Genomic DNA, 27,382 nt, shown 5'->3' with positions numbered 1-27,382 from the left:
TAGTATCAGCTGCGTGTACTGTAGTTTGCATACGAATTGTATGGCAATCCGTAGCAGCGATATGCAAATGTGTAAACGTATCACTACCAATAGCTGTCAACCCATACGGTTTAGCAGTATTATGCTCTTTGGTTCTATTCGGTAAAGTCACGTAGTGAAAAAATATAAAATTAAAATAAAATCACGACGTTTCGGCCACAACACAAGTGGCCTTCATCAGGTGAAGGGACCGGACTGTCCAGAAGACAGCGTTGGAGTGAAATCAGCCAAGCCCAGGTCGCGTCCTTTAAGCTGTGTGGGAGGAAACAAAGGCGCCTTGACAAAATGAATTAGCATAACAATGAGCATGATGTACATAGGAGGTACATGATGGACCATGATGGACCAGGCGCGGGGGGAGGAGAGTTTACATAATGTTGGTGTTTACATAATGTTGGTGTGTAGGGAAATAAGCAGCTGTGAAAGTTTGGGATATCACTACTTGAAAAAATATACTGTACCATTGAAAATTAGTTTAATGTTTGGTTTGATTTAGAACATCTTTCCAATGATTGCTTAATTTTAGACCATCCTCTCGGTTGAAATTGTGTCTGTGTTTGTAAATCTGAATTGCCTCGTGGACAAATCTCTGATAATAACCCGTGGGTTTGCAGAGAACCTTGGTATCGGAGAAAACTATATCGTGATCACCCACAGCGTTGTAACAGTGATCAGCTACGGCAGAATAATTCGTTCTGCCGTGTTTCAAATCTGATTTGTGCTCGCGAATTCGGTCAGAGACATGTCGTTTCGTCTCCCCAATATAGCAGTCACCACAGGTGCAGCTCAATTTGTAAACCCCGGGGTACTGTAAGTCAGGAATTACATCCTTCACAGATGGGATCAGGTCACGGATTTTGTGTACTGTATTGAACCGGACCAGGATCTTGTGTTTGTTTAGAATTTTGGAGATCTTTTTAGTAACGCCTGCTATGTATGGCAGTGTGACGGTTTTGATCGGAGTGTCAAGTGGTTGTTTCTGTATGGAGGGAGAAACAGCTTGGCGGATGGTACGGTCAGAGTATCCGTTCCTCTTGAGGGCCAGATGTACATGTTTTAATTCACTGGTCAGGTGGTGTTGGTCCGAAATGCAATGAGCCCTGTGGTATAACGTTTTGATGAGAGAATTCTTTTGGGTCGGGTGGTGGTGGGAATCAGGTTTCAAGTAGGAATCTGTGTGGGTGGGTTTCCTGTAGACAGGATGTCCCAATGAGCCATCAGGTCTCCTCTCAAACAGAACATCCAAGAATGGCAGCTTGCCATCTTTCTCCACTTCCATGGTGAATTTGATGGCGGGGTGTCTGGAATTGATGTGGTCTAGGAAAAGGTTCAAAGCTGGGAGGCCATGTGGCCAAATGATGAAAGTGTCGTCTACATATCTCTTCCACAGGGAAGGTCTTAGGGTGGAAGTCTGGATGGGGTCTGATTCAAATTTCTCCATGAAAACATTGGCTATCACTGGTGACAAGGGGGAACCCATGGGGGTACCCTCATATCACCAGTGATAGCCAATGTTTTCATGGAGAAATTTGAATCAGACGCCATCCAGACTTCCACCCTCAGACCTTCCCTGTGGAAGAGATATGTAGATGACACTTTCGTCATTAGGCCACATGGCCTCCCAGCTTTGAACCTTTTCCTAGACCACATAAATTCCAGACACCCCACCATCAAATTCACCATGGAAGTGGAGAAAGATGGCAAGCTGCCATTCTTGGATGTTCTGTTTGAGAGGAGACCTGATGGCTCATTGGGACATTCTGTCTACAGGAAACCCACCCACACAGATTCCTACTTGAAACCTGATTCCCACCACCACCCGACCCAAAAGAATTATCTCATCAAAACGTTATACCACAGGGCTCATTGCATTTCGGACCAACACCACCTGACCAGTGAATTAAAACATGTACATCTGGCCCTCAAGAGGAACGGATACTCTGACCGTACCATCCGCCAAGCTGTTTCTCCCTCCATACAGAAACAACCACTTGACACTCCGATCAAAACCATCACACTACCATATATAGCAGGTGTTACTAAAAAGATCTCCAAAATTCTAAACAAACACAAGATCCTGGTCCGGTTCAATACAGTACACAAAATCCGTGACCTGATCCCATCTGTGAAGGATGTCATTCCTGACTTACAGCACCCCGGGGTTTACAAATTGAACTGCACCTGTGGTGATTGCTATATCAGGGAGACGAAACGACATGTCTCTGACCGAATTCACGAGCACAAATCAGATTTGAAACACGGCAGAACGAATTATTCTGCCGTAGCTGATCACTGTTACAATGCTGTGGGTGGTCATGATATAGTTTTCTCCGATACCAAGGTTCTCTGCAAACCCACGGGTTATTATCAGAGATTTGTCCACGAGGCAATTCAGATTTACAAACACAGACACAATTTCAACTGAGAGGATGGTCTAAAATTAAGCAATCATTGGAAAGATGTTCTAAATCAAACCAAACATGAAACTAATTTTCAATGGTACAGTATATTTTTTCAAGTAGTGATATCCCAAACTTTCACAGCTACATATTTCCCTTCACACCAACATTATGTAAACTCTCCTCCCCCCGCGCCTGGTCCATCATGGTCCCCCCCGCGCCTGGTTCATCATGGTCCATCATGTACCTCCTACGTACATCATGCTAATTTTTTATGCTAATTCCTTTGTCAAGGCGCCTTTGTTTCCTCCCACACAGCTTAAAGGACGCTACCTGGGCTTGGCTGATTTCACTCCAACGCTGTCTTCTGGACAGTCCGGTCCCTTCACCTGATGAAGGCCACTTGTGTTGTAGCCGAAACGTCATCATTTTTTTTTTACCTATGTGACTTTACCGAATAGAACCAAAGACTATGGATCCTTGCAGTCACGAAAGCTTCAAATCTAGAATTAGCAGTATTATTCTTGTGCAGGGAAGTTGAGTTCTCAGTGCCATGCGGCGTACAGACGTTTCGATACCAGCAACAACTATTTGTCAATGTGTTTGTGTGTTTCTCCCTTGTGATGATGGGGCTTTGTAGGATGTGCGTTGAGATGTATCAGGGTACGGGGTGACCAATACGGTCTGGATTGGTCTGTAGTAAGCTAGGCAGCACTGATACGGGGTTGACAGACTATGTATTATATTGTGTGTGTATATTTGCATGTAATTTATGCACATTGTCAAACTCTAGGCCATGTTTGGGTCGTGATATTTAACACCTAACAGAAAGAGTGATCGTGCGACTGTTAAGCAGTCGAATGGTAGAGAAACCCTTGCCAAAAGGGACCGTGATAATAACAATGGCAAAACGACGGCATGGCAGCTCGAGGCGAAACTACGCACAAGGCTTGGGGAAGCCTTCATCCAGCAGTGGGTAAATAATAGTTTGGGATTTGGTAATCCGAGGTGTGGGAAGGCAGACAGCCGACGCTAACGAATGCCCACGCTCTGTGATCCTGTAGCTGGATGTTGGACAAACTCCAAGACCCGAGCATGTGGGTGTTGTCCACATGGGACAAAAATCGGAGTACTCAGAGAAAACTCACCCGTGAGAAGGGGTAAACACGATATATGATGAATGTAATTGTTATCTAGCTGTGCTGCCATACCAGACATCCACAGCTAGGGAGTTTCACGAATGCGTGTGATCCACCACAGTGCTGGATCACAGGCGTGCCCACGTCGCCACCGACACGAGCAAGGCGGCGCATTACATTGCGATTGCAGAGTTACTATACACTGGCCTAAGTTGGGGTTTACTACATTTAATATATTGTCATTCAATGTTAAAATGCCTTACTGCGTTTAGTTGCACGGTGTTTCCCTACGTACGTGGCCTAAACAGAGTCTTTGCCATTTCTAATGATAAATGCATTGTCATTGAGAAACCTGTGCTTAAATGACAATGCATAAGCAGAAGATAATAATGATGGCCCTTGGCTGTGTATTAAATGGCACATTGGACTGGAGCCAGTTTGTAGGGAGAGTCACACCACTGGCTTAATGCCTGCACACCGTGCCTCACTATGGACACGTGTCCAAGCGGGAACACGTGCCTCACTATGGACACGTGTCCAAGCACGGGCACGTGCCTCGCTATGGACACGTGTCCAAGCGGTAGCACGTGCCTCGCTATTGACGCGTGTCCAAGCACGGGCACGCCGTCAAGCCCCCCACACCTTCTCCACCTGGGTGTACACGCCGGGCTATCTCTGCTGTCACTGTGGGCGAGTGGTTCACTGTGTCTTGTTTCAAACGAGGTGCCAATGTTTGGCGCTGTGAGCATTCACGTGATAGATGTTCTTGTTTTGGGGAGCGGTGGCGCAATGATTCGGTTACTACGCCAAGAACTCCAGAGCCCACAGTTCGATTCCTGGCCGTGGCCAACATTAGCGGCGAGTTGTTATATCTGAATTGGTCCTGGACTTCTCCACTTCACCAACTCGCACTGACCAGCGTGTTTGAAGTTGGTCAAACAATCCAGCAGTGGATCAACAAAAAGACATTTTATTTTTTTGTTGGAGTATATTCACACCTGGCCTCGACCATGGCAATGTGTAATTTGGCTTAGCACTACTGCCGCAACGCTTATTTGAGTGGGAAGACACTTGACTTAAATATCACTTCTGATTGGGTTTTATAGATTGTATTGTCTTATATACTGTATTGTTTTATAGACTGTATTGTGTTATAGACTGTATTGTTTTATAGACTATTGCTTTATAGACTGTATTACGTTGTAGACTGTTTTATACACTGTATTGTTTTATATACTGTATTGCTTTATATACTGTATTGTTTTATAGACTGTGTTGTATATATTGTATTGTTTTATAGACTATTGTTTTTTATATACTGTATTGTTTTATAGACTGTTGTTTTACTGGGAGGAAACGTAGTGGACTGGAAGCCCAACCGGGATTAATTATCACAGGAGGCAGGGGATTAATTGTGTATGTCTGTGGATGTCTGTCCACGTGAGAGGGGTGGGGCTGGGTGGGGAGGGTGGGGAGGGGCTGGGTGGGGAGGGTGGGGCTGGGTGGGGGGTGGGGAGGGTGGGGCTGGGTGGGGGTTGGGAGGGGTGGGGAGTGGGAGGGGTGGGGCTGGGTGGAGAGGGGCTGGTCACCCCGTGGTGCCCTTATAAAACTCAACGTTTAACCTACTCACGCCGGCTTGTGCCCGCCCTCAGTCGGGCATATTTGCGGAATACACCACGCCGCCGTTGACCCTGGCCATTGACCGAGCAACCCAACGTTCCTACCAGCTCCCTCCGCAGGAATGTGTTATATATTGTATTGTTTTATAGACTGTATTGTATTTTTTAATTTAAAGCTTTCGTGACTGCAGGGATTCATATTCTTGGTTCTTTCGATAAAGTCACGTAGAAGGGAACAATAAAATAATAAGAATATAAAACAATAAAATTCTCACGACGTTTCGACTGCAACACAAGCAATCATCATCAGGTGTCAAAACCACAGCAAGAACATTTGAAAAAAGTGGCGGTTTTTTAACGTTAGCACCATGGAGAGCGATTTGGCAGTTATTCAGATAGCCAGTAAACTCGAGCACATACACCAAGCTCTTAAGGCTAATGGTTACTCCGACTACACAATCCGCAAAGCTATCACTCCAACCATGAAGAAGGACCCTCTTGAGAAGCCTTTCAAAACCATCACTTTACCCTACATTGCGGGGATCACAAAAAAGATCTCCAAAATCTTGAATAAACACAAGATCCAGGTCCGATTCAACACATTACATAAAATCCGTGATCTGGTTCCGTCTGTAAAAGATGTGATTCCGGACATACAGTACCCTGGTGTCTACAAACTAAGTTGCCTCTGGTAGTAGTTACATTGGAGAAACCAAACGACATGTCTCGGACCGCATTTGTGAACACAAAGCAGACCTAAAACACGGTAGGACCAACACCTCGGCCGTGGCAGATCACTGTTATAATTCAGTAGGCTCACATGACATTGACTTCTCCAAGACAGAGGTTCTTTGCAAGCCATCTGGCTACCATGAGAGATTCGTTCATGAGGCTATTCACATATACAAACACAGAAACAATTTCAACCGAGAAGATGGATTCTGGCTTAGCAATCATTGGAAGGATTTGATAAACCATTTCGGGTCTTAATTGATTGTTCACGCTTACGGTGGCTTTCAGACCGCATCCATTATTTTCGTCTCCCCCTCCTCTTTTCCGAACATAGATGGACTCGTCCATCTGAATAAACTGTCAAATCGCTATCCGTGGTGCTAACGTTAAAAAAACCGCCACTTTTATCAAATTTTCTTGGTGTGGTTTTCACACCTGATGATGATTGCTTGTGTTGCAGTCGAAACGTCGTGAGAATTTAATTGTTTTATATTTTTATTATTTTATTATTTCCCTTCTACCGAAAGAACTAAGAATAGACTGTATTGCTTTATCTACTGTATTGTTTTATCTACTGTATTGCTTTATATACTGTATTGTACCATACAAATCTTACGTTATGGTTGGTATTCATACGTATTGATAAAGTACGAGTTAGTACTATTGATAAAGTACGAGTTAGTACTATTGATAAAGCTCGAGTTAGTACTATTGATAAAGCGCGAGTTATTGCTATTGATAAAGTACGAGTTAGTACATATTGATAAAGTACGAGTTCATGTCAGATTCTCTACACGAGTTTGATCTATGTTGCGTTTGCGCTATGAAAAACCAAAACACCCAGTATAACTTTCCACAATTGTAAACCTTACATGGAACTCTATATATACTTTAGCTCCAACTATACGCCTGTATTTTTATGCCTAAAACCATTGCACTGCAAAATACAGTACTGCACTGTAGCTGTGAAATGGTCAACTAAACGATATCACTGGCTATGTAACCATCAAAGCCAGGCCGTGATTGTAAATGTCACAACCGTAGTTTATGCAGGCTTGCAAGTTTAGTGTTGCACAGACGTGTGAGCTTTCTGGCAATTTTTTTTTAATCCGATTAAAGTTCTGACATTCGATTTCAAACAACCAGGTGGATACCGAGTGACTGATAGACAAATCAAATGTAGAACTGTGAATTCAAATAAATATTAAATGAAAAAATATATAATTGCAGTCCTTGGTCCAACTACTACTGCTGGGTGAAAGAGTCCCCACTCTCTGCAGGTCGTGTGGGGTGTTTAACCATCCTTGACCCCGCTGGTCAGTGTGGGTTGGTCACTCCTGGCCATGACCAACATCATCATTGATGTTAACCTATGCCAGGAGTCAAACTCGGACAACCGGGTTCCAATGTAGTGAGCTCATCACTGCTCCATGCCAAAGCAGTATTAATTGGTATAATTTAATTGGGTATTAATTAATTGCGGTTATGAGTCAATGGTTGTACACGTTTCAACTTATTTTGCTCAGTATCGTTATCATCAGCTATTTTCTGTTCTTTGTTGGATGAAATTTCCATGGGTGGGAAACCATTTCCTATTGTTGATGCCCAAAGGTTTCATTTTACTGTAAACATTCTGTACGTTCACAAATGGGTAAATCACACAACCATCTCCAGGCGCTCTCCAATGTTTTCTGCTTGTACTGTTTGGCATGCTGTTTGACATTTCGCTGCTCGTGTCGTGGGCTTGTTCAGAAGCTGAATTAATTTCATGAAATAAACTAAATTGGACAATATTGGATCATAATAGGGTTTTTCCCCCTTTTTGCTGGCAAAAAAAACTGAAACCTTTTTACAAGGATTCATGTCTGCATTAACCACAATACTTGCAGTCAAAATGCAAACAAAAAACATACTATGATAATATATGCATTGACCTTGAAACTGATTGGTCCACACCAAGGGACGGCTTTCTTTTGAGCCTCGACCCAATTGGTGCTCGATAGTGCATTGTCTTTGAGCTGAGTGACGCCTTTTGGCGTCATCTTGTTGAGCACCAATTGGGTCGAGGCTCAAAAGAAAGCCGTCCCTTGGTGTGGACCAATCAGTTTCAAGGACAATGCATATATTATCATAGTATCTTTTTTCTAGATTTGAAGCTTCCGTGACTGCAAGGATTCATGCTCTTTGGTTTTATTCGGTAAAGTCACGTAGATAAAATAAAAGAAAATAATTAAATCATGACGTTTCGGAGGCAACACAAGCGTCCGTCTTCAGGTCGTCCGTTTGTGTTATGTGTTATGGTCGAAACGTGATAAAAATTTGTATTATTTTATATATATTATTATTTTATTGTTTCCCTTCAACGTGACTTTACCGAAAGAGCTAAGAATATGAATTACTGCAGTCACGAAAGCTTTAAATCAAAATTTAATATATTATCTGTTATTCACATAAGAAATCTTCGCTGTCCCTAGACATTTTCAGGAATGTCCAACTTGGCATGTGTGGTCACATGTTTTACTTGAATGTTTGCTTGTGGGAGGAACACTGGAGTGCCCAGAGAAAGCACACGCATACGATGGGATTACACTAAAATGATCCACGGTCTATTGATAGTTCAGCAGCTTATTTGCTGTATTGTTTTCTACAGGACACCTGCGAGCATAGCAGCTGTGTTGTGCACTCAAAAATCCACAAACCCTGCCTCCTGCAAATAAATGAATTCGAGGCGTATACCACCACCACTGCTACACCACAACCACTGTTACACCACCACCGCTGCTACGCCTGGCACAATGTCACTGTGCCCTACATCCTGGGCACCCGGTGGTGTCGTGGGGTTTACGCTAAATCCCGTCTAGTCCTGCGTGCACCGCCGTGCAAGTGTTTCCATGGGCACAACACTCCTGTTGCAATTCGTAAGTGGCAGAGAATGAAGGATAAATGGTAATTTGGGAGCTTTCTGGACGTGCTTTCGTCCTATGCGAGTTCATAACACCCTACGAGAACACATTTTCACATCAAAAAGGCAATTTTCAGCGATGGGTTTTCTCATGTCCTCATATCTTTGGGTTCATATTGAGAATATTAAAATTGAAGGCTTGGAGGCTAGACATTGGTATTAGATTGTTCACTCGAATCTCTAAATTGATCTTTGCTTGAGTTGGTGTATTGAGAATCCAATGCAGCATAATACATGTTTAGTCATGATAACAGCTTACTGGAGCAGTGATAATACACAGCAAATTAATGGACTGCGTAGGCAGTGGTGTCCATCTACACATTTAAAAAAAAGTATCACATTTACATTGCTTTGAAACAGTTGTCAAGCATTATTGAAGATGATGATGATACACTAATCTGACGATGTTCTTGTTGGAGTAAACAGCTCTACAATAACGCTTGCAAATTGGAATCAAGGCATTTTATCTTCGTCATAAATTTACAGGGTACATGCACAGTCCTTAGGCCAATCAATGGTTGGATGAAGGCCTCCTTCATGGCTTGTGTATCCATGGACGTTATTTGACCATACTTCACAATGGATGTTTCTGCACTGCCCTCTGCTGCCCACCACGTAGCCCCACAGCCTATGACACTTGATTTGTATTGTAGTTATGGTTGCCACCCATCCAATCGCTGCTTAGCTTTTCAGTTCTGACGAGATTGTGTGCATTACGGATGTTTTGGTCATAGGAGAAAAAGTCCATATCATATGTCATATATGATATGTCATATATCATATATGATATATCATATATGATATATGTCATATATGATATGTCATATATGATATGTCATATATGATATCATATGGACTCTTGTAGAGAATTGCACAGTACTCTTGTTATATCAATTATATAGCGCAGTTCTTGAGCTCATGAGGTTGTCATCATCATCATCCCTCTTAGTAAAATGTGCCCCAACTGGTGAGGCTCGTGGCTGCCATCGGAGTGTGCAGTATACAACCTTGGTACAAGATGCCCAACAAAGGTGAGCACCACCCAACGATCAATGATGTCACAGTAGGCAGCACTGAGATTGACTGTGAAAGGTGCGGAGCAGAGCATCTTTATAAAAGAGCAGTGGCCCAGTGCACATCACTCTGGCCTTCAGCTGGCAGTAGAAATTCCTCATTCCCATGGCAGGGGCCAGTTTTTTTTATCATTGATCTCCACTGTTGACTTACATAAAAGTGATGCAGTACATATGCATAATGTTGGCCCGAGAGGGATGATCGTAGTGGAAATGTTTTGACATATATAAATAAGCAAAGCAAGTTCCATGCTTGTTACAACACACCCGTGAGACAGAATGAGGAATGTGGATCAGAAGGCACGGGAAAATTAGACACAATAGTAACAATTAAAAAAAGTAAGTGGGCTTAGAAGGACCCATGACCATAAGGGATGATGGCCGATGGTTGAGACCAATGACATTGGCAGCAAAAGGATGGAACACGCTTAAGAGGATGACCACCGCGGAGATGGAGCAATGAGATTGGCTCATGTGCAAATGGATTGTCACATTACGAGATGGGGGAGCGATGGCAGATGGCTCAGGGGGAGACCTAAATGCTCAGTGACTAGAGCGTAGTTGATGATAACGATGACGAAGTACAGTATGTAAACGTATGCTTTAAACAAACGTGTAAATATAGCCCCTACTACTGGGCTTTACCGAACAAGTAAGGTGTGGATTTGGTGCATGTAAAGTGGGAATTGCCAATGGAAATTTTCCTTAAAATAATTGTTCTGCTGCCACCTTCGCAGCCCTTCTGGGGGCACACAGGTGTCCTGTTGAGCAAGCTCCGTTCTGCCACGTGTCACAGCCAACAGCCACTCTGATGACCCTGCGAAGCGCATTGGTGTGTTTTTGCATAATGTTCTTACGCGCGGCTTGCGGTGAGTTTTGGGCGCTGCCAATTGTGACTCGTCTAAACTTGCCGCTGCAGGCAGCGTGTGTAGAATACAGCGTTTATGCCCGTGAAGTCATTAATCATGAATGCAAACTAACTGGCAGCCAATTTTATATGTGCCACATAAAATCTTGCCTGCAACTTAACGTCCTTTCCAAAGGGTGCTTATTATCTCATTGAAACTGAAGCACACTGGAAAAAATGCGGAAATTAAAATATAGCAGGTGATTTACACTGATTAATACGGTTTTTTTTATCAGTGTTTATTATTGCCATACTGTATCTTTAATTTAACCAGGAAATGAAATAAACCCCTTGAGACGCATGAAGCATTGTCTCTTGCGAGGGCGACCTTGGTGACATTGCATGCTCTAACACAAGGATCACAAAACGTGGACATTGACAAAGAAAATGGAACAAAGGCTGACAAGTGTTCCAGGTGCTGTAGCGTGGAGAGGTGCATGTTAAGAATTACCCTGAGAAACAGAAAATGGGATGTGTGGAGCAGAGAGGATATGCAAGTTAGAGCCATCGGATTCACTGTTGGGTAAAGAACACAAAGTAGACTTGGTCAAGACGTGTCGCGAGTAGGGTTGATGATCAGTGCTCGAGACTTTTGACAGTGGAAGCCAAAGGAGGGAACACGTGTGGGAGGATGGCCACCGTGGACACGGAGAGATATAATCGGCGCTGGTTCTGGAGCTAGACGGGTTGTATCTCAAGACCGTGAGTGATGGTGATGACTCGGAGGCCTTCATCCAGCAGTGGATTGACAAAAGGGCAGTACAAAATAATACAACTATATTGTACAGTATTGCACAATTGAATGTCTTAGTAATTCGAGTTTCGATATTGTAAAATATAGAGGTGCAGCCCTGAAATGTCTTGCTCATGCCACTGCTGGTGGAAGGGCTACTGCTAGAAGGAGCTCTCAAAAGAGCTCCTCTAATTGTTACTTGGCCTTCTCCTGCCAGACATCTTGGAAGAGGTGGAGCGACTTTATACAGTCGCGTGGACAGAGGGGTCAGAGATTGAAGAAACTTCCTCCATTGTTTTAACCGGCGACCTCTGGATTGTAAGTCCAGTGCGCAAATTGTTACAACTCCTGTGTCTGACACAATTGGATTTTTCCAATTTATAAAAAAAAATCCACATCCTTAGAAAAATACCTAAAATTGTTAGTGGGGAGCACACTGGGTTCAAGACAGCAATTCCATGTTGCACCTTTCGCAATGACATGACTGTCGTGTTCAACAGAAGTGTATGTTGAGAAAAAATGTCCACGATCATAACCAGTTAATCTGCTATATACCCATGATTAAAACGTATAGTTGCACCAGCTGCATAAGCTTTGTCTTTCACAAGCCCACTTAATTTTCTTAAGTCAATATGATATCTGTAATTTTCTCTTGTTCTCTGATCCATATGTTTTTCTTTCAGTGGCATTCCAACCACGCTCCTCTCCACGGTTATTTGCACACGGTTTATATGTTAGTACATTGCAATTGCCCATGTCCTTGTTTGCTATGCATATGTCATAGCGGGTAACATACACCACTTTTGTTTTACTCGGCACATTGATATGTTGTTGATTTTCGTGGTCAAGTTAAGTATCCCCGAATCACTCGAACCTCATTTGTACTGCACTCGGCCAGCTCGCCAGGGGCCTTGAAGTACGCTCCACCTTTTGATCTCCTTCATTTGAATGTGGAATTTACACTCCTGGCTCAGAAGCCAGTACAGAATGGGTGCATCCTCTAACTCTGGCTCGAGCAGGAAGACTCTGACTTTGGTACTGCTTATCTTTTCACAGTTGTGCTGCGTAACAGCTCTCCGATATGTATTTGGATTGTACCATGTGCCGTTGGCGATGATTTCTGATATTTCGCTCGCGTGCACTGTCAGCTTCTTTTGGAACTGCGTAATAATACCGTGAAGCATTCGCACTGATTTGTTCATTTGCTTAAGGAGCCCCCAACACATGGAGCGAAATGTTAGGCATGGTGCCGAACAAACTCGCTGTACATCCCAAACACAGTGCTATGGTGTTTAATTTAGAAACGTTCCGTTTGACCAAAACGCAGCTGCATAACTGATGAACAACCTGAGACAGGTGTCTGGTTGCTGTTCAGAGTTGAAAATATTCATACATTCAGGAGTTCAGACGTACTGCCCTCAAATGAAATACAATACATGTGTTTACAATGTTTTTTATTTGAATGTCTGAATCGAGAAAAGCACTGCTACATCGTGTCAGAGAATATAATTTAAATACTGACTCTGTGGTAGAGGTGTCCTGGTTTCAGCCATACATGCTTGAACTGTGCTCTCCAGCGTAGCAAGTTTATGGTTTCAGCCCATTCATCTCTTTTACATATATTTTTATTTACATTTAATTTGACTCCCGAAAGCCTCGCTGAGTCTCATGATTCGTTTTCAGGAGGGTCCTGCCAAGTTTTCACAGGACGGGGTGACGTTGCTGCAGTGTGTAATCTCAGCGGAGTAATTGCATGTCATATTTCAGCATTAATATGTATGGCCAATACCAGGTACATTTTTACGGGGGGAGGGGGTTTAGTTACGGGAGGAAACTGTAGAACCTGGAGGAAACCCATACAGAACCTGAGGAGAACATACAAACTCCACACAGAAAGACTCCAGAATCAGGAATCGAACCCAGACCCTTCTTGCTGCAGGGCACAAGTGTCACCACGTCACCACCCTGCCGCCCAATCACTGCACGCACGCACATTTAAAAAAAAAATTGGGATTCACTTGGAAAATTCTGTCTTTTGACGATTACAAATTCTGGTTTGACACGTGACTATTTTTAGGGCAATGAAAAGGGGTGCCCCGACTGTGTGGATTTAGGAGCCTCGGTGAAGCGACTTCACAAGTAGCATCAACTGGTGCCGTCAACCTAGCTCATTCATAAGTAGGCCTTCTCGTTTATATATCTTCTTTAAAATAGCGTGACCATAGTAACTAATGTGAGTGTAATTTTAAATAACTTAATTTTGTTACACCTTTCCTTTTTGCCAAATTTAACATCACACTCCAGGGTTACGTTTCAGCTAAATCACTATCCTGAAGGTTTTTTCCACAAATGTACGATGGGAAACAGAAAAACTTGTAGAAGACAATAGTAATTTAGTAGTTTGTCTGCTCGATATTTATGGGAATTTCATGTTTTCCAACACATGTAGCATGTTTGCATTTATTTTAGTTGCCTTCTGATTTGACATTTGTACACCTTAAAAAGTTGTACCCTCTTCCCCTGTTTTACATATTTGTACCAAGGAATTAACTTTCCAGATATTCCTTTATAAACACAAAAATGGCCCGAACATACGGTGGCAGATGGGCATTTGCCACCAATTTTCGGGAGACAATTTTCCAAGTTAATGTAAATGGAAGCAATGTTGTCATGATCCCATGGGGTCCTCTGGTTTTTCCCTCCAGATTTAGAAACATGCATTGAGATTATTTTGGCGCTATAATGGGCCACTTTGTTGCTATCATTTGTGGCCAGGTTACTTCTGAAAAATAAGTTAATACCTCCGTGGGCTTTGCCTGGTAGGATAGGGTTGGTTTAGTGTTGGATTTGTTTGTGTTTGGGTGATTTGTTTACCTTGTACTTTGCACTCCTATTGTTTTTTAGTATTGATTGGCCTAACGTTCTTACCCTCCTCTACTGGACATCTGTGAAAAGAGCTTAACAGCTCATCGGATTCCTCCAGTAGAAATACATATTTTTATTCTGAAGTATCAGCAGAAACGGTCATTCCACTTGGCCTGTGAAGGCTGCTTCTGTGACAGCTCTTTAGACAGCAGGAGTATGCCACAGGCATCTTTGTGTGCATGCAGGGGCCTGTTGTTTTAGAACCATTTTTCAAGAAACTTGTTAGCTTTAACTTTACTTACCCTTACTTTGCATTATAGGCATTTTAACCTCTGCTGAACAAACTGTGATTAAAATAATGACACGTCCCAAATGGTTGATTCAGCAAGAGCACAGGCGTCGATACCGTCTTTCTAACAAATACCATGTTGAGTATGTCATGGATATGCAAGCATGCACAGGGCAGATGGTTTAGCCACTGCTTGCTAATGCAATTGGTGGAAAGGACATACCCAGCGCATTATAATCATAAACATCCATCACTACTCTGGGGATTACATGTACAGCTTCTGGAAAGTGATTGTCTCACGGGTATATAAATGTGTGGAAAACAATCAACGTATGACCAGATTCGTTTGACTAATGCCTATCATGTTGCTCGGTATTACCATGAACCTCGCTTGCTCCCCCGTCCGCGTTAATCTCCAGTTTTATATTCCATCTGCCGTGCCTAGGTCATTTGGAATATCATCGTTGTGTTTGTGTTGCACGAGCGTAGTTGTCATGTTATGGATGGACTGGCCCCCCACCATGCTAATGTGGTATTTACAAAATTGCCTCCAGTCCACGGATGCAAATGAGCATTGCTCCAAGACTCGTTTGAGCACGGAGATAATTTGATGTCGGCATTGTATCACTGCACTGTATTTGGAATTCCATTGAGAGACAGATCGAGGATTATGTAGATCTGAGAACCTCATCATCAGCCATGATCAGTCCACTGCTGGAAGATGGCCTGCCAAGATACGGCCATCCATACGATACAGCGATGTAACAACCCACCCAGTACGGAAGCCAGTGGGTGTCCGTTGGCTGCCATACTTCTCATGCAATACTTCCAAAGACGATTTGAAGCTTTCGTGACTGCAGGAATCCATACTCTTTGGTTCTTTCGGTAAAGTCACGTAGGTAGAAAATAAAATAAATCACGACGTTTCGGGCGCAACACAAGCGTCCGTCATCAGGTGGGACGGACGCTTGTGTTGCGCCCGAAACGTTGTGATTTATTTTATTTTATACTTACGTGACTTTACGGAAAGAACCAACGAGTACTTCCAAATACCTTTTGGAAAGAAAATCTATCCCCATGCATGATTTTACCTAATTTGTTTTTTTTTTTCACGCCACTACAGCTCCCATGTGCTTTTGTCAAGTTCGTGTTTTCCTTACCTAATCGTATAAGATCTAACATTTTTATAATCTTAGCTCTTTCGGTAAAGTCACGTTGAAGGGAAACAATAAAATAATAAAATATATATAAAACAATAAAAATTATCACGACGTTTCGACCATAACACAAACGGTCGTCACCTGATGACGGTCGAAACGTCGTGAGAGTTTTTATTGTTTTATATATTATTATTTTATTGTTTCCCTTCAACGTGACTTTACCGAAAGAGCTAAGAATATGAATTACTGCAGTCACGAAAGCTTTAAATCAAAATTTAAGATCTAACATTATTGAGACTCAGGGATCTGAGCCTACCCTGAAAAATATGATTGCCTCTTAATTGTCTTATTAAGGGATTCATATGCAATAAATCACTGGCTTTTAAAACTTATCCTATAATTAATAACATTGAAAGGACAAACGAGACATATTTCCCTTTGTGTGCACAAAGCAGTTCCATTGATGGCCACACAAGATTTGACATTAATTCAGGAAGGGCCAGTTTATATTTGCAGGTCGTATATTGTATTGACCCGAAGCGGGCTTTCAGCCACGGTGCCCTCATAGTCCTGTGGTTTAGATGCTTTGTGTATGCCTATCATTGGATCTACAATAAAAGCTGCAAGCAAATTCGTTTGTTTTATATCTACTGTTCTGAGTCAAGCCAATTCCAATTGAAGGCCTTGACATGCTCCTTGAAGCCACGTGCGTTGCCTGACCATACTTCAGAATCCGTATGTATACTGGAGGAATCCGATGAGTTATAAGGCTCTTTTTTACAGATATCCATCAGTAGTTCAGGCTGGTAATTTTTGTATTGTGAAACAGAGAGGTGCAGGACCAGTTCAGACATCACTCGCCGCTGATGATAACTGTGGCCAGGAATCGAATTCCAGGTGTATGATTTTTTTACTAACTCAATCTTAAGCATCTCACTGTTCATGTTAGTCACCAGCCAATAAGCTAACCAAATCCAATTTCGCTTATCTTCCAAGATATGACAAGATAAATCTCGGAGTTGTTGCAAGACATTAAATTTACGTCCAAATAGTGTATGAGTGTAATGGTACAATTGTAATAAATGATTATAATCAATAATTATTAACAGAAAATAATTATAATCAATGATTACAGTTGCTCACGGTCCACGGATCAAATTGTGCATTCCAGATTTGATTGTTTAAGATCTATGCAAGTTATCCTGTATGCTATATGCTAATGTTATATTTAGACTCATGGAGCAAACTAATCTACAGAAAAGAAATGGGTATTTTTTGTGAGAAACGATACAATACAAATTATCCTGTAAACAATAAATGTCACTGTGAGTTTTGTGAATTGAATCAAGACAATGTGGCCCATCACGGGGAGAGCTTAACAGAAAGCGACGATGAAATAACTTAATGGAGCCTTTTTTCCCCAAAATAATCCTACTGATTGGTACATTTAGCTGTGCAAACTGGCGTGACTCATCTGCGGTTGATGACGTTGATAGTTGCAACGAGGTTAAATGCGCCGTGGCTCAGCCGGACCATTACATGAGCTGTGGGTTCTGCATAAGGGCCGGTTTTGTAATTTCCTCTTTTGATAAAACAGAGATGGATTTTTCTAGGCGCTTAGAGAAGTAGCCAGCCAATTTTAAATGACATGATGGCACAAGGGAGAATTTTTTTTTTAAGGATGACGGTACATTAACAACTCCCTGTTGTTAATCCACTGCTGGATGAGGGCCTTCCCACGCCGTGCGAGTCGTGGTTTATTTAACCATGCTTCACCATGCCGGTCAGTGTAGGTTGAAGGTGGGAAGCATACACGTGGGAGTCAATACGCAGGAGATGTATTTTACTGCGCTGCCCTATGTTGCCTTCAACATATACCCCCTTAGCCTATAATACCTGTTGTGCATGATGGTTGCTCATCGGAGCACCGTTCAGGCTCAGCTGTGCTTAGTTTATAAGATCTGTTGAGGTCAGATAATTGTTAGATTTATTTTACAAAGGATGACCATTTGGAGAGGGGTGGGGGGGGGGACTCCCACCTTGTTACAACGCAGCCTTTCCCCATCTTGCGTTTTGCGTCCCCGCTAATCTTGAGACAGGCCGAGGGGGGGTTGCCCTCTTTCCCTGCAGTGCTTCTGCAGCCGTGGTGGCGACACTTGTTGGGGCCGCTTGCCGCCACCCTGGCCGTGACCTCGCCGACGTCAGCGGCGAGGTCACGTGGCAAGGGCGCTGTGCGCGCTCACGCTCGCTCGTGCGCGCTTGTGCGTCAGGGCAAGATGCATCGCTGGATCGATGCATCGTGACGTGCCTGGTTTTTTTTTACGCGCGATGGGGAATAAGACGGTAAATTTCTGCTCAAATGAGCAATGAGGCATCCGCGTTCAGCCGATGTTTGTTTACAGCCCCGAGCCATTGGTGGACATTTCTCGTTCCTATGGCGGGGCGGATTTCTCTGTATGATACAATCAGCGTTGACCTCCCCGCAGAGTAGTATGCATTTGGTTGACCCTGGAGAGATGATTGGCTGGGTAAACTCAACCAGGATTTAAACTTAACCTTCTGATTGCCGGCGGCTTGCTGTATCACGGAGCCATAGTATAGGTCCTGCGTCTTCTACTCTATCGTCGTTTATTTACTTGCAGCCATCCTCTTGCTTGTAAATGAAATAAGTCGCCATCCTTTTCCCATATTGATGAGCGTCCAGTGTGCGCTTTCTGAACAAATGCTGCTGCTTGTAAGCTAATAGACAACCGATCATAATGTGTCTTATGTCTGAGGAGATAAATGGAAAGTTATTTATTTAAACTATTAGCAATACCCACAGGGCTCAGTGAGGATTACTCTTTTGTTAATGGTCAAACTTCGTTTATTTAGCAGTGTTTGCAGGCGTGCTTGTCCTCACCGCACTAGAAAGACTTGAATTGCTTAATGAAAGGGACTGTCAGGTTTAATGGCGGTGCTTTGGGAAGTCAAGAATGCTGGGTGCAAGGTTCACAATTCAATTTTGTTTGTTCATTTGAAGTGCTGTGATGGCAGTGTCAAATAGAACGATGTCATGTGTACACGCGGGGTGTATGCGCCATGCGGGGTGTCACGTGCAGGGGTGTACACGCTGTCAGATGTACGCGTCGGGTGTACATGCCGTAGGGTGTCACGTGCAGAGGTGTACACGCTGTAGGGTGTCACGTGCAGGGGTGTACACGCTGTAGGGTGTCACGTGCAGGGGTGTACACGCTGCAGGGTGTCACGTGCAGGGGTGTACACGCTGTAGGGTGTCACGTGCAGGGGTGTACACGCTGTAGGGTGTCACGTGCAGGGGTGTACACGCTGTAGGGTGTCACGTGCAGGGGTGTACACGCTGTAGGGTGTCACGTGCAGGGGTGTACACGCTGTAGGGTGTCACGTGCAGGGGTGTACACGCTGTAGGGTGTCACGTGCAGGGGTGTACACGCTGTAGGGTGTCACGTGCAGGGGTGTACACGCTGTAGGGTGTCACGTGCAGGGGTGTACACGCTGCAGGGTGTCACGTGCAGGGGTGTACATGCCGTAGGGTGTCACGTGCAAGGGGTGTACACGCTGTAGGGTGTCACGTGCAGGGGTGTACACGCTGTAGGGTGTCACGTGCAGGGGTACTCACAGGGGTCACTTGGCAAGTGCGCCTGGCTTCCATGGAGCTGCTTTTATATTCACACCTCTAATGTTCCCTTTATTGTGCACATGTGTACTATATTTTATGGAGGGAGATGTGTATAATCTATGGTGTATATACATCTGAAAAGCATACACACGCTGGCAACTCTGTGTAGTCGTTCGCGGCTGTGCCGCACGGCTCGCCGTTGTGCTTTCTGATTGTGCCGCGTGGATAAGCAGAGTGGTGGTTATTGAGATGCGCGTGGTTATTGAGATGCGAGTGGTTATTGAGATGCGCGTGGTTATTGAGATGCGCGTGGTTATTGAGATGCGCGTGGTTATTGAGATGCGCGTGGTTATTGAGATGCGTGTGTACACTTGTGGTGGTCTACATAAGATGGTCTGATTTCATTTTAACGACTGTTTTAAACGTGCCTGTTATAGCTGTGGGAACATTGCTTATCAAACTCTAACCGTTAATGGATCTGTACATGCGGGAATGCAGGTCGCTTTACACCATAACAGCCTTAATTTAACTTCCACAACCAGTCATTACGAAATAGCGCCATTGTTACACTCCTCAATGGCTTCACAGTAACCTGCACAATAACGTCGGCGACATTTCGAGTGAGTAGACGTCTCGGGGTTCGATAACATCTCTCCCTACCTGCCACGCTGCAGTGACCCCACAGCTGTTCCCCCGTCAGCCCCGTCCCCAGCGACGGGGCGAGTGTTACACTGACAAACAACAGCCTCTGTTCTGTACAACATTCAAGAGGCTCTCCAGTGCACCAAATCGTCATTTCTGAAGAAGGGAACACGATTTTGAAACATTGCAGTATTTTCCCCTTCTCAATGATGCAAAACGACAAACCTGTACACCGTGATTAGTTTTGACCAGATGACCCTGGATGTGCTCCCTTCTGCTGGGTTGACCACACGAGTGCTTGCCAGGTGTTGTAGGAACGAGGCCGCGAGGTGACCAAGGGATTGCCTTGTCGAGTACCCCCCCCCCCCCCCCGTACGCGTGGCTTTTATCTGCGTACTCCGGTTTCCTACCACTTGGCAAATACTCTTGAATGGTACCGGCCAAATAGCCCAATTAAAGACCCTCCTGAAAAACAAGCCTTGGGACTCGGAAAAGTGCTCCTGTGGAAACAATAGCACTTTATCTTATTAATCTCGCTTTGCGTAAGGTATCTGCAAGAGTCATTCAATACAGTGCTTATAATTGTTACTTATTTCAGGTCATTTTGAACCTAAAATGCGACCCTTGCAAAGTACATGGCATTACTTGAGTAACATTATCTGCTGTCTTTGTGTTGCCTTATTTTGCTGGGTTGCTTTAAATATTGAGCGCCAATTGTTTTGACACAGTTTGTATGCTGCACATTTTTTTATTAACCTTTATACTTTACAGTTTTGAGATGACAATTATGTTTGTAAATGCATTTAGAATCAAATGTTATTTATTTACCCTGAACCACATTTATTTTGTTTCACCGTTGGTTTGTTTCCATGTGTATTGCATGGCTCTTCTGGCCACATTGCATCTCATTTTACATGCATCTTAAGCTGTGCATTGTTGCTCAGTTACAGCTCTGATGATTTTTTTCTTGACAATTTTCGACCTCATACGAATCCTGCATTTTCTATGTCACCTGTGTTGTATTTTATACAACTGGCCCATCGCAACTTACTCGGTTGTGTCAGCATGGGTAGTTCTTCATCCATCTGTGGTTTTAAACTTTTATGAGCCCACGATGATTGATGGCGTCTCCAAGTCGAATAGCATAAATTAATAATAATCATGCATGCTAGAAATTACTGTTCGGATCGCAGCAACAGAATCCCACGTGTGAACACAGGGGTCCGTGGGGAACAGTGGTGCAGCGGTTTGTTCTATGCACTACCAACCCGACGACCCGAGTTCGATTCCCGCTCACGGCCAACACTATTTACGATTATCTGCGCCGGGCATGGGCCTCCCCTAGGTCAATGCAGCCTCAAATGAGTACCTGGTGCGGTGTGTAAACATCGCCACTGGGGCGACAAAGGCGGTCGGGCGTGGTGCTGGCCACCCACCTCTTCGTGTGCCGTGCCTTTCAAATGTGCTCGCTAATGGCACTTTCCCAGAAAAGTATAAGGCTATAAGGGGAACTTTTGTCTCTGGTATTCTCATTACGCCTTGCATGTCATGCGATTTCACTCCTCTGCATGTTTAACGTACACAGCTTTGTATAAGACGACTAATTAAAAGTGTTGAGTCAAAATTGTGGCCACCTTTCCCAAGCCAGTGGTGTTAGCTGGCTGGCTGGCCACGTATCTGCCGTGTGTCGTTCACCGCTTTGCCAGTTTGCAATGAGCCACATGGCTCGCTTCTCACAGCCCCACTCATTCATATCTGAACAACATCATCGGAGCGTTGTGAACATTAACTGTTTTACAAGAGGGGAGACTGTTGTCTTCCATGATATCGTCACCCCAATCTCCGTTGATAAATAGCCAAGTCAAGAGACAGTTCCACTATTGTGCCACAGGTCTCCGAGGTATAACACAAATCCCCGGTGGGCTTCTGGCTGATTAACAAAAGGACTGTACAGTAAGTCCGCACGTAATATTCGCGGAGACATGGTCCTGGAGAACGGCTCGGATATTAAATTCGCAAATATTAACAATTGAAGCTTATGGTTGGGGGGCATAAACATAGAATCTGTATATATAATTGAAAACATTTATTGTACATTATTTTTATTTAACTTACCCTAAATAGTGATGAACAGGAATATATTTAAAAGTGAAAATATAAAATATTTAATACATATACAGTATTTGACACATTTTGGTAATTCCAAAAACCGGTGAAAGAGAACGCGGACGTGAAAACGGCGCAGCAGCCACCGACAAAGCGAGCGGGAGGGGGAGGGGGAGCGGGAGGGGGGGGAGCGGGAGGGGGGGAGCGGGAGGGGGGGAGCGGGAGGGGGGGGGAGCGGGAGGGGGGGAGCGGGAGGGGGGAGCGGGAGGGGGAGCGGGAGGGGGAGGGGGAGCGGGAGGGGGAGGGGGAGCAGGAAGGGGGGGAGCAGGAGGGGGGGGAGCGGGAGGGGGGGGAGCGGGAGGGGGGGGAGCGGGAGGGGGGGGAGCGGGAGGGGGGGGAGCAGTAGGGGGGGAGCGACGGCGTCGTGTGTGCACGACGCTTTCTCACGGTCCATGCCGCGTCAGACAGACACAGCAGCAGCAGGAGAACTGCTGCTGCTGATGCAGTTCTCCTGCTGTGTTTGTCTCACCTGATGACGGTTGCTTGTGTTGCTATCGAAACGTCGTGATCTATTCATTTTCTATCTACGTGAAAGAACCAAAGAGTATGAAATACATTTTTCGCCAGCGTGCAATACCGCGATTATAAACCCCGTGAATATTACGGGTTCACTGTCTTCCTTTCGGACTTCCATTACTCAGGGCCCCTTCAAAAAAGTGGAAGCCCCAACAATCCTTGCCCGGCGTGATGCGCTGATGATGTCATCTAGCCCCACCCATCACCTCCCGTCCAACGGCACAAGTGGGAACAGGTGGTGACTTTTCTTTGTCTGTGGTCCTGAAATTATTGATTGCAGTACAATAATCAGATAAATCCGTTTAATTGCTGTGGTCCAAATAACGTGTTTGCACGTTAGTCTATTTCAAGACCGTTGTAAACTAAGCAGTAGAGAAACCCACATCTACGGCCAATTAATTTTTCAGTGTAGAATTTTCAGAGCTGTAAAATGGCACGACCCAATCCCAACTAATTTCGCTTATTGACAGAGTGGCGGTCTTCTTTTTCTTTAGCGAAGAACATCTCGAACAAACATGAACACTGGGCCCTGCGCGGTGAGAATGAGCCATCTGTCGCTACTGCTGCTGCTGCTCTTGTCCCGTACGCCCGGCTAATTTCGGGCCCCACTATCGGCTGATAGGGATTTGAAGCGTTGAAGCGCACCTCGTGACGACTACACATTTATTCAAGATGAATGGCTCAATTACAGCAGCAAAAGTTGTGCAAGACACATTTCTTTTGTTTAAGATACACCATCATGTGTGATTAAAAATAAAGTGAAAGTCAGGTTGATGTTTGTATTCATTACAGCGTTGTGCATTTCCATTAATGACTCTGAACCAACCTGTGCCCGTGGTGAATACCAGGGTCAACAGAAGTCCAAGGCATTAGCAGGAACACGATGTGAACGTCCTGACGCTTCCACAGTCCACCATGCCACAAACACTGTTGACTTCACAATGTTATTCAATCTGTCCACCCGGAGAGATAATCGGCCGCCTTTACTTTACACCGCGATTGGAAATCGCGACCCTTCTGATTCTGACATGATGCCGAACGGCACGTGTAACAACAACAACAACCTGAAATCACAACGGAGCCATGCAGCGCTTGTGGTTGCGAGTCACGCACTCTGCAAGCACTGCAAGTCCATGAATATAAACGAGAAACGTGATTCTTAAAATACAGGTCCAAACGGTGGTGTCTTTTAGATCGTGTGCTGCTTGATGGTAATCGTCTGTGGCGGTCGCCTGCGGGGCTGCTGTGGCGTTGTGCTCGCTCGTGCGTGCGCTTGTGACGCTCGCCCGTGCAGGTGTCCGTGAGTGCTCGCCACGACAGATGTGATGGCGGCAAGCTGCTATGCCTGCCTGGCTTTCGAGTCTTATCAGCTGGTGGTGTTCTGGGCGAACGCTAAACAGAGCCCGGTACAGTGTATGTATAATGCATGACTCATTAGGCTGTCAGAGGTAGGAGTGCTTCTTATAGGGGTTCTTGTTGCTGCAAATGATTGGTCAGGTGTGCGGATTGATGCCTGGCATCTATCTATTTAGATGTGGAGTTGGTGGATTTGGTTGTTAGTGAGTCTGTGTCATTGCTGAGCTACAGGGACATGTTAAAAACACATCATGACGTGTTGTTATGGCACATTGTGAGTTATGAAATAAACACACCCTATATTTATGGGATCTTGATGCGAGTATCAAAAGGATGATAAAATAACAATCGGCTTTACTCTCTCTGGGAATGAAACAGGAGGTGTTAGGATGTTCAAACACCAAATATACACCTATTGCTAGGCATAATGTCTGCATTACCCACACATTCGTAGCAAAACATGCAAACAAACATGGTCTAATAATAGTGTGTATGCATTGTCTTTGAAACTGATTGGCCTACAACCAGAGATAACCTTCTTCATGGCCTGGTCTCACCACCGGTGTTAGACCAGAGAATGCCAAAAGGCGAACAGTCCAAAGGCAATGCAAGTATAATAAAAGTATGAATATCTCGGGTTGAGCAGTTGTATCTATGGGACCTTTTTGATCCTGGCAGTTGTTGTGAAAGAGTGTGAGTCGTGCCAATCTCCTGGCCCGAAGCCAGCGGTGGAAATTCCACATTCCCATGGCAGGGGCCATTTACTTCATATGACATCCATTGTTGACTTCCCACAAAGTAATCAGGCACTGAAAGATGACGGTCTGAGTGAACCCCACCCTGAATTTGAACTCGCAACCTTACAGTTTTGAGTTGCCTGCTCTAACCGCGATGCCTCCCGGCTGCATAAACAAGCACGTTGCATGTTCACTGCACATACCCGGGTCCTGGGTGCACGTGTATTGAACTTTTCTCTGGCACGGTACGCAGTCGCGGACCGTGCTAGTCGGAGGTGCGGTGGAAGGACAACAAACTCGACACATTTTTAAGCCCGATGGTTTGTGTGCAGGTAGTTTTAAACTTCTCCACATATTAGGTTGCATTTCGTTGTTTTTTGGTCTCCGAGGCACTCGCACCCACACTTTGCCCACCGCACACGACGCAGGCGGCAGGTCGAACACAACACTCGCGCTCGAACAGACTCTTGTGCGCAGTGCCACACTCGCCCGCCTCTCTCTCCCAAGGCGCTGATGGTGGTCCTCTGTTAGGCTGAGTTCTCCTACTTGAGCTCATAGTCGGTTCAGACAACAATTTCCACAAGTGGAGCACAATGCGTGTCCAGTAATTGGACCTTGGCCGTGAGTTTTCCCATAAGGGCGATGAACGTTCACACTTGTGTACAAAGATCCCCGACATAGCCTTCAGCGGACTGTTTTGACGCGTACTGTTTGCGAGCAGCTATTACGGGCAGTTGGTGTGGCCAGCACCACGCCCGATCGCCTTTGTCTCACCAATGCTGATTGGTTGCACATCGCACCAGGTGCTCATTTAAGGCTGGATCGATTGAAGGGGTGGTTCAGAATCTGGTCTCTGACATTACTTGCCACCGACGTGAACCATGGGCGGGAATCAAACTTGGCTTGCCGAGTTCGCTAACCACTATGCCACCGCTTGCGTCCATTCGCACTGGTGCGAGAAAACAAACTCGCAGACTCCGGTTCAACCTCGTATATAAATAGGGGGGGAAAGTGCTGTCATCAAGCACGTGGCGACACGGGCACGCGTTAGGGGTGATTTGGTCAGAACCGTTCCCGAACTTCTCAGAGATACCAAATTCTCTGGTCACTTTCAAATGATGTGCATGGTCCGGAATCGAACCCAGACGTCCAGAAACGTAACACTCAGCGCCGCTGTTTCTTCACGTACACAGAGACATGCTGTATTATTTACATCCTTTATTTTCTTAAACGTTGTCGTGAAACTTTTTCAATGTAATTATTTTCATGCCTCATTTAAAGCATGGCACGTGACCTTAATTTACACACTCCACTTTCGGCTTGAGGCAAGGCAGTCGTCGCACAGGATGAAAGGAAATTGCTTCGCGTACGTGTCATCATTAAGATGGAGCTGTTCTTACACTTGTAGTTAAGATGCAAAACGTTTGCATGCATTTCAACGTTGAAGGGTGGGCGTTATATTCGGGGCCGGACACTCAACATAAATGCGTCTGTTATTGCTTGTGGCTACATTGAACAGCGGGTGAGCGAGACAATCAAGCCACCTGGTTTTGTCTTGCTTTGTCGCCGGTTATCTGTATGAACAACTCGGAATAAAGCTGGCTTATCTCTGCTTAGGGGGCAGTCTCGTCCACAATGGTATTATTAAGCCTTGCTATTTACCCTGTAAATGTATGCCCTGAAACGGAGATAAGGTAATGAATGTTCTGGCTTTAAAGTCAAATTTGCACCCTAGGCAAGCCCTACGGTCAACAACGGATTGTGAGATTAATTTCAAATCCATTAGAGCATAGTGGACATGGTGTAGGTTTGATTTTGGCTTTCCAAGAAAGCTTTTGGTGATTTTGTCATTTCTGTTGTGGTGGGGTGCTGGGGGTAAAGTCGCCCGCAGTTCTCTCCATTTAACCGTAACGTCGTGGCCTCGGGGCCCTGTGGCACCGAGCAGGCCGAAGGACACGACCGACCGCTCCGTGCGATGGGAATACGAGAACGGCGACGCCGCACAATCTCGCGATGCACTGCGAGCTTCGGCGGTGGCCATGCGAGCGCTCAAATGAAGCTGCCTGCGGTCCACGCTAACGCCGTACAGTGACGCATTCAGACACCTTCAGAGCGCGGTCGTGTAGAGAGTGTGTGTGTGTGCAATGCGTTGTACCATCACAGTGACCCAGGTTTAATTTCTGGCCATGTTCAGTACAAGTGGAAAATTGGTGTGTGAACCTGTTCCTGGCCTCATAGCTGTCGAAATAAATAACTATTCCATACCATTTCGTATGTATGTTGAACGTAATTCGCACCCGTACGTAGCCAACCTCACGGTTAGGGTTGAGGTAGGGGAGCGTTAGGGTTGGGGGGTAGGGTTAAGTTAGTATTGTAACAATTCCTAAGCCTTGTGGTCAATGCGGGTTGGT

The 27,382-nt window shown here is 44.8% G+C and overlaps 1 protein-coding gene across 1 annotated transcript in view; it reads left to right on the top strand.

The window, feature by feature from the left end:
* LOC116947418 (endosome/lysosome-associated apoptosis and autophagy regulator family member 2-like) overlaps nt 1-27,382 on the top strand; it is a 303,120-nt gene that overhangs the window by 2,268 nt on the left and 273,470 nt on the right. The window lies entirely within an intron of this gene.

This window comes from Petromyzon marinus, chromosome 30 (genome assembly GCF_048934315.1).
Source record: "Petromyzon marinus isolate PM22_M1 ecotype Great Lakes invasive population chromosome 30, UKy_Petmar_22M1.pri1.0, whole genome shotgun sequence".
In the NCBI taxonomy this organism is placed as follows: Eukaryota; Metazoa; Chordata; class Hyperoartia; order Petromyzontiformes; family Petromyzontidae; genus Petromyzon; species Petromyzon marinus.
Note: the sequence above shows the minus strand (reverse complement) of the source record. Positions and strands in the feature narration are given on the sequence as shown.